Consider the following 8,711-nt stretch of genomic DNA (forward strand, 5'->3'; position numbering starts at 1 on the left):
ATTTTTAAAGTCTTAAAAAAGGTAAATGAGATTTTTGAAATCTCAAGAGAGATTTGTGTTTATTTATTAAATTTGAGGAGAGATAGGTGTCATTTGCTCTTAATTTATTTAGTGAGACAAAATTTAAATAAATAGTAATTTATAAAGCATCTAAATATCCTAATCCTATATTTTGGGACAGGAATTTTAAGTATTAAATTTGTACGAATCTAAACAAATAATAGTATAAAATTGAATTAAATTTTATTCAAATCTATATAAATTTAAATAAAAACTGAAATTTAAACGCCCGAGAGAGAGAGAGAGAGGAGTTTTTATCTAGTTTGTTGGGATGCTACTGTCATGCCATATGAATTTTGAGCCCTTTATGAGAAAAGGGTGAGTCACGTTCAGAAAAAAGATGATGCAACATGGAAGAGAATGGATGTTCAAAGAAGTAACATGCCTTATCAGTGAATCTCATTTTATTAATTGGGTCACTCTTAATCCAGCAGAGCCACTTGGGGCTACGCACTTTCACATGCATTCCTTTCAAATTTTTAATAACTTAGGAGATGTCACATCAATTCAATAATAATAATAATAATAAAAACAATATTATATTATTTAATAATTTATTTATTTAATTTCATTTTGAAGAGAAATTATTTTTTTGAACGATAAATAAATAAGTGGGGGGAAAAAAAAACAAGTTATATGCATCTCTTTTTCCAACCAACTGAAAAAATAAATCCATAACAATTAAGATTATCTTTTGGAGCAAAAATTCTTGACAACATATTTCAAAGTTCATGAATTTAGATGAAAATAAGTATAATTAATTTTATAAAATATTTAATCTAATTTTTTTTAAAACAAATTAAATTTTAAGTTCTCAAAATCATAAAATAAAATTATATTTGAAGGCTTAGATTTCAAATCTCATATTCAAAAAGAACAATATATTAGTTTTAATAAATTAATTATAATTAGTTCTATGAAAAATTATATTATTACTGTAAAATAAATAGCAATGCTAAATATTTTATAAGTTCATAATAAAAAATAAATCAAAAATAACTGTTCTTAAGTTTTATCATTTGGATATATATTCATTTCTTATTAAAATAAAATAATAAAAAATATATAAGGATCGATGAGTTAATTTTTAAAATTTAAACTATATTTTATCTTAAAAAAATAACTATCTCGCAGAATCAAACGAGCCGTGGCCACAAACCAAATGAAGTATAAGGTTACATTAAATTTTATTTAAATTTAAAATTTTCAAACACTACTTAATATAAATTAAAATGCATATTTAAATTAATAGCCGAAACTCCAAACAGTGAAACATGATAAGGAAATTTACTTTACAGAGAGGTAGGGACGAGCGTATTGCTAGATAGGTGGTGCCACGGTTGTTGGGCGTCGGTCGGAAGCTTCTGCGAGCATGTTGTTCATCGGAAAAGACAAATCGTGGGCCGCAATGTTTTGGGCTGGGCCCAGATGACTTGTGAAGGCCAAGACTCACAGACGTCACTTCCCCCAGACGCAGCCATGAGCCATCTCATCCCATTCTCATGTCTGTCGTTTCATCGAGACATGAGAATCATATTTACACCAATTAATACGTTGATGATAACATGGCAAAGAGAAGTTATGAGAAGATGCAAATTAATAAAAAAGAAAGAAAATAGAAATACAAGATTAAGAAAAGCTAATTAAATTAAAATGTTCAGAATGTCTCATAAAAATCTGAAGATATCACAGCGACGAAGGGGAGTTGGAGATCGAGCTATCCATCCATCCATCCATTCCGATCAATTACAGAAGTCGCAGAACAATGATTCCCAGCAGCTGTCCCAGCAGTCGTAGCAGCATGAGCAACTGCACATCCATCAATCAAATTTCGTATTCCATTTCCATTTTTAATTTTCTTCATCCACAAATAAAAACAAAAAAGAACCAGAGAGAGAATAGAGAGGGAGGTAGAAAGTGACAGAGACAAAAAAAAGAAAGAGGGAAGAAGAATCGTACCAACGATCGATGACTTGGTCCTGCTCGTCGTTGTCAGGGAGGGAGTAGTTGCCGCTAGATATCTCTATTGCTTGGGGTTGAGGTGCTACTTGCTCCGCTGCTTCCATCTCTCTCTCTCTCTCGGAAATTGAAAGAGTAGAAAAGGGGGGAAGAGGAATTGGAAGTCCGAGTGATGGATGTAGGTAGGGCAGCGCCCCTTCATCACTTCTTATCTATTTACCCTTTGGACAAACTCCCCACATCATATGCCCCCTCTATCCTTTTTTGCTTCTATTTTCTCTCCTGTTCCCTATTCTTCTCCTTTTCCTTCTTCCTCTCTCTCTCTCTCTCTCTCTCTCTCTCTCGCCCTACGGTTCGTTTGATTCGCAACATAAAAAGTATTCCCATAAAATATTATTTTTTGAAATTTCATTTTTAAAAATAGGATGTTTGTCCTATAAAAATATTTTTGTTTAGTTTGCATTATGAAATTTTTAAAAATATATGTACAATTCTTAATTTAATATGAGAATCCTAGTAAATATTTTAAGAACATAGATCATTATAATTTTGGTATGTGTATAACTCATATATATAAAATAATTACATTTTTTAATCCAAAAGTATACCAAAAATATTTAATTAATTAAATTTATATTTAAAATTTCAACAACTATAAATTTAAAATATTTAATATTTAATAATTAATTAATCAAAATAATTGAGAGCAATATAGTATCTAAATATTTACTATTGCATCAATTTTTTATAAGACAATAATATTATTTATACTTAATAAATTTCAATTAATATAAATATTTACACTTTTAATAGCTATTTTAAAAATAATTGCTTAATTAAATAAATTTTTATATTTTTTAAAAATTAAAAATAATTACTATTTATATTAGTTTGAAATTTTATTTTTTTAAAATATGATAATAGAGCTTAATAATACCATATTAATTATAAGCCCCAAAAACTAAAATAGTGAAAGCAATTTGGTCTAGAAAGTAAAGTTCTCATCATATTTATTCATAAGGGGAAGTGGTAATAGGTTGTTCATGTCTTATGGGAATCATTTCATTCCCACGAATATGAACATATCTATTATATCAAATTCGCATGTGAGAATGAGATGTCATGACATCACATTCCCGAAAATCTTAAAAAATGTTATGAAACAAATATCCCCTTAAATAATTTGACTTATATTAGCAGTAATAAAATCACAAAATAAATCCATATCAAAATGGGAGTTTATTTCGTGGCGCCGCTACTATGCTAAAATCCAAAACCTTTGGAAGGTGTGTGATGACCCAAATATATATAATTAAAGTACAATAATAATAAAATAATAAAAATGGTCATTAAGTTAATATCAATACAGAAGTGTTTTTCTGTAGGATCCTTGATTCCATGTTTGATGTCTAAGAAAGACCTTGTCTAAGCGAATGCTCAGAGACCATTGCGGCTCAGTCGCTCCCTGGAGGTCGGTCTGGTCAAAATAGAATTTCATAGGATAAACAGGATAGACACTGTTTGTATACGTAAATAAGTATATATACATAAAATAGTGTTTTGACAGACATAATTTGTAGAAATACATAATAAGATGATAATAATATAGGTATCATATGTGGGACCCACAAGACTATGTGGGGTCCACATAAGTCCCGGAGCCACAAGACACTGTTTATATACGTAAATAAGTACATAAAATAATATTTTGACTGATATAATTTGTAGAAATATATGATAAAATAATAATAATATAGGTATCCTATGCGGGGCCCACAAGACTGTGTGGGGCCCACATGAGTCCCGAAGCCATATAGAGGTTTACACGAGTCTCAAAGTTATGTAGGATGCATAAAATCGTATAAGAGTTATTCGAGTTACGTAGGATCCATTCGGGTCTCAAAGTTGTGTGGGGCCCACAAGACCATGTGGGGCCCACATGAGTTTTCAAAATTTAAATTTAATTCTTGTTCAAAAATAAATAATAAAATAAATAAATACTAAAAATAGTTTAAAAGTAATAACAATGATAATAATAATGATAATAATGATTAAGAAAAATAATAAAATAATTAATTAACTAATTGATTAATTAATTAGGGAAGTGATTACTTAAAAATTTATTTAATGGGAATGGTGGCAAGCACTCACACATGGCCTCCATCCCCATCCCATACTCAACCCATACCTTGCCCATCTCTTGCCCATTCTTTAATTTTTAAAAATTATAATTTCACCCATCTCCCCACACTTTTATAAATTTCATTTCCTCCCCAAAATTTTCCTATAAATAGGGAGCTCTCAACCTTCATTTTTCACAACAATTTTCCAATAAAAAGAAGGATTAGTGAGTGAAAGAATTTGTGGTGGAGAGAGAATTTTGAGTAAGTTCTCACTCACCCACTCTTTCCGATCTCATTGCTTAAAGATAGCTTTTATGTTCGTAGCACACGGTAAAAGAAGAAGGTAAGTAAATTTTGATTATGTTAGTTTTTTTTATTTAAAATTTATACCCGAATTTATTTTATAAGTAAATTTCAATTATGTTAATTAGTTCCACAAAATTTCCATAAGTTTATTTTTATGCATATTTAATTATACCAGTTCTATCTTTAATATACTTGCATCTATTTTTGGGTTAAGAAATGTTCTAATCCCCTCGGGTAAATTTTCAGCATTTCTTTCTATTCAAAAATAAAATTATATATATTTTTAACACAAAAATTGTGTGGCATGAGTTTATTTTTACGTTACATTTTTTTATGAAAATATAAGTAAAGATGAGATTCTTATGATATTATTTTAAATTACATAAATTATAATAAGATGATTTTAAAACCCCTTATGGCAACGAAAGTTCAAAATTACAGATGCTCGGTACCGCAGCTTAAAGTTTATACGGATTAGAGTGCACCCACGCTGTTTACAGAGTGGTTATTTATGTTAGTGGATTTCTCCTGAGTGCACACCTGGTTCCGGACCAGGACTTAATAAGGAAAATCTCACTTAAAGTTTACGTACGTTGATTTAGTTTGGTCGGCCAACCAGCTAAGTCCAGTCTTCGGACCGCACAACCCAGTCATGGGGGTAAACATGACTTATGGCAAATGGGCCTAAGGGTGGTTTTTATAATATATGTTTATACATAATTAATTACGTGTACAAAGTTACTGATGATTTGAAGGAAAAGTGTAAGTTTACGTGAAAATGATCATTTTGGTGCTTAAATAACGATCTAAGGAAAACGTATAAAGAAAAGTATATGTATGTTTATCATTAAATATTTTTACAATTTTAAAATTAAAAGTTTAATTTAGCAGTTATAGTATATGATTGTAAAAATTTACTGTTGAAATTGATGACAAAAGTTTTATGTAGAAATTTTTAAATTTATGTTTATTCTAAAAGCAGTCTTGAAATTATAGTATTAAATATTGTTTTACGAAATTCTTTAAAAACTCATTTTGGCCACACACTAATAATAATCTTTACTTACTGAGCGTCGTCTCACTCCAATCATATTTTATTTCAGATAACTCTGAAGGACATGTCGAAAATCAGGCTTAGCAAGCATGTGGGTGGGGATTAGAAAAAAATAAAGATTTATTAGAAATATTAATATGGTTTCAGATATTTATGTTTGTGTAATTTTCCTTTTTTTTGAAATAAATGATTGTAATATGGATAATTAGCGCTCTGGTTTAATAAAAATTGAGTTTATTTTGTTTCCGCTGTAAATTAGTAGTAAAAAGTTAATATCCCAGGCCCCTTGGGGTTGGGGTGTTACAAGGTGCATGCAATAATATGCACACCAATCTCATTACTCATAGGATAGTTCTTTTTGTTTTGTTCAAAAACTTAAATTCACCTTTCTTTAATGAAGTTACCTTTTCTTTAAAAAAAAAAAATACTCATCCAACGGTTGTGATTTATCTAAGCCTAGTGTTGTGGAGGAGAACTTGAAAAAATAGAAAAATAAAAGTTGACCAGCAAGCCTGCTGCTTTTGGTGGACATAAGACACGAGAAAAAAATGAAAATATTTTTTTTCTTTTTCGAAATAACTTTATCTTCTAATCTTTCTTGAGATTTATATTTTATTCGGTAACTAAATGATACTACATCTCTTATACCTTTGGTGTTTGTGAGTGAATACAAAATTGAGCCAGTTAAATAAACCCGAGTCATGTGTGCAGTGGCTATATGTACTGAGAAATGTTCTCCATATACGCGAAATCGACTTTAAGGACAGTGATCCTTCCACGCCACAACTTTTGATAATCATTTGTATTTGTATTCAATATTAATTTTATTAGTAATCCAAAAAAAAAAAAACAATCTTAAAGTTGAATGCTATTATCTGTTTTTGAAAAAAAAAATGCATATATTGAAATCTTTTGGGGAAAAAAATTGATTCTAATAAGGTTGGTTTGAATGGTTGGTATTACTTTATATTTTACAATAATCACAAGCATGTATCTATTTATTTATTCAATTGTTTAAATATTTAAATTTTGAATGAGGCTACTATATTGTCTTATTTGTAGATCATGAACCTACTTATAAATGATTTTTAGAATGTAATTTTCATGTTAAATTATTTAAAAAAAAAACAATCAAATTCAATGACATCATTTTTTTTTGTGAAATAGTCATATTAGTTTTCTTAAATAAAAAATATTGATCATATCTATTTACTAAGTTTTCTGAACTACACAAATTTTGATGTTGTTCTTACTTTCTTGCATGATGAGTGCAAGCTCGAGTATTGTATATTTTAAATTATTTTATTTATTTCTCAAAATTCTTATCTTTTGTATAATCTTGTTATAGATATCTTAATTGCATAGCAATATTTTACTAAACTTGTTTAAATCTTATCAAATTTGGAAATATATTTAAGTGTGCGGGTTACAATTTTTATACTAGCTATAATATTGTTTAGGATTTATTATCATATTTGAGTCAAATATTTTTTTTTATTTTAAATTATAGCTTAAGAAATTTACTTTATTGTTGGTCTTGACTGGTTTATTTAAATGCGAGATATACATATGCACAAATAAGGCAACACTATTATTTTCTATTTGTTTTCCAGTAGATAACATTTTAATATATTATTCTATTTTCACTATAGATAATGGAAAAATATATAATCTATTTTTCCTAATTATATGATTGCATGATTCTTGCGAGGCACGTAAATTTGTTATGCTTAATTGTGGGAGTTAAAGAGTTTTGATATTCTATTCATATGTGAAATAGATGATGATGCATAAATATGAAATTTAATTAGTATGCTCGGTATTTATTATTAACATTTTTGTAAAGTAAGGCTGGTACAAATGAGGCACGGTCTTTGCATGGGAGCAACAGTGTGGTGATGGAGTCACCTAATTAGACCGTGTCATAAATGACATAGGAAAATAATTGGAACATGATAATTTGTACATATAAATGTGTAATTTTGTTCTGCATTATCTTAGTGAATAATAGGCACATAAGCACAGTACTGACATTGGTTAGTGTATGTGTGGACTAACCTGAACTAATTGAATAGTAAAATTAGATTATTATTAGTGTGATCACAAAGATGTGGGGTACCTAGTACCAATATAATTAAAATATGAGAATTGAGAATAAGTTATTGATTAATGAATTCCTTACCTAAAGAGTTAGTTAGAAAGCTAATAAAAAAATAAACATCAAACTCAATTATTGCAACTCAACTTATGTGATTGAACATCTCATAAATTAGATTCAAGGGGTAATAATAAGTCATTGAGTAGTTTGGTGAGTATTATTACTTGTTTTATTATCTTTCTTTGATTTTTTTTTTTAAAAAAAAAAAAATTTGAACCGTGTGGGGGATTATTGATTTTAATGTTATTTGTTTCAAATTAAAATAAAATATTTATTTAATAAGTAAAAAACAATTACCATCAATTTAATTTTAATTAAGTATATGTTAAATTTAACATATTAGTTTTGACGTTTTTAAAATATTAACTACTGCTATAACAGTTTCGTATTTATGATGCTAGAAATTATATTTAATTTTACTTATATGAATTGTGATCCAACTTCATTTCAACATACATTTTTCTTTTTCGAAATAACTTTATTTTCTACTCTTTCTTGATATTTATATTTTGTTCGGTAACTAAATGACACAACTCCTATAACTCTAATGTTTTTGAGTGCACACAAAATCAAACCAACTGAGTAATCTTGGAGGTCGTGTACCTCAAGAAATATTTTCTGTAAATGCAAAATCGACTTTAAGGATAGTGGTCATTCCACGCCTCAACTTCTAATAAGTATTTGCATTTTTGTTCAATATTAATTCTATTAGAAAATAATTTTCTTTTTAATATATTTCCAACAACTCTATACCCCAGGAATATTATATTTGAGACCAAAAGTATAAATTTCGTACTTTAAATTTTAATTTGTGTGAATTTAGACAAAATTTAATTTAATTTTATATTGCGTCTTATCTAAATCCAATAAAAATCCAAATTCAAACCCAAACAATGCAATACCTCAATAATCAATTCAATTCCAAAAAACATATTATTGGCTTTGAATTTGAGTCATTGGAGCTCCGAGCCCCGTCCCATAAAAATCTCTCATAAAATCAAAATTTTATTTTATCTTTACGTGTTATCAACACAACACTTACCAGAGACAG

The 8,711-nt window shown here is 28.3% G+C and overlaps 1 long non-coding RNA gene across 1 annotated transcript; it reads right to left on the reverse strand.

Annotated features, from left to right (window-relative positions):
• Positions 1 to 1,226: 1,226 nt before the first annotated feature.
• Positions 1,227 to 2,403, reverse strand: LOC131162907 (uncharacterized). The gene is made up of 2 exons (XR_009138869.1): positions 2,020 to 2,403; positions 1,227 to 1,869 (listed from the first exon to the last, which is right to left on the reverse strand). It is a non-coding gene; the product is annotated as an uncharacterized LOC131162907 (long non-coding RNA).
• Positions 2,404 to 8,711: the final 6,308 nt, after the last annotated feature.

Source organism: Malania oleifera, chromosome 1 (assembly GCF_029873635.1).
Source record: "Malania oleifera isolate guangnan ecotype guangnan chromosome 1, ASM2987363v1, whole genome shotgun sequence".
Lineage (NCBI taxonomy): Eukaryota > Viridiplantae > Streptophyta > Magnoliopsida > Santalales > Ximeniaceae > Malania > Malania oleifera.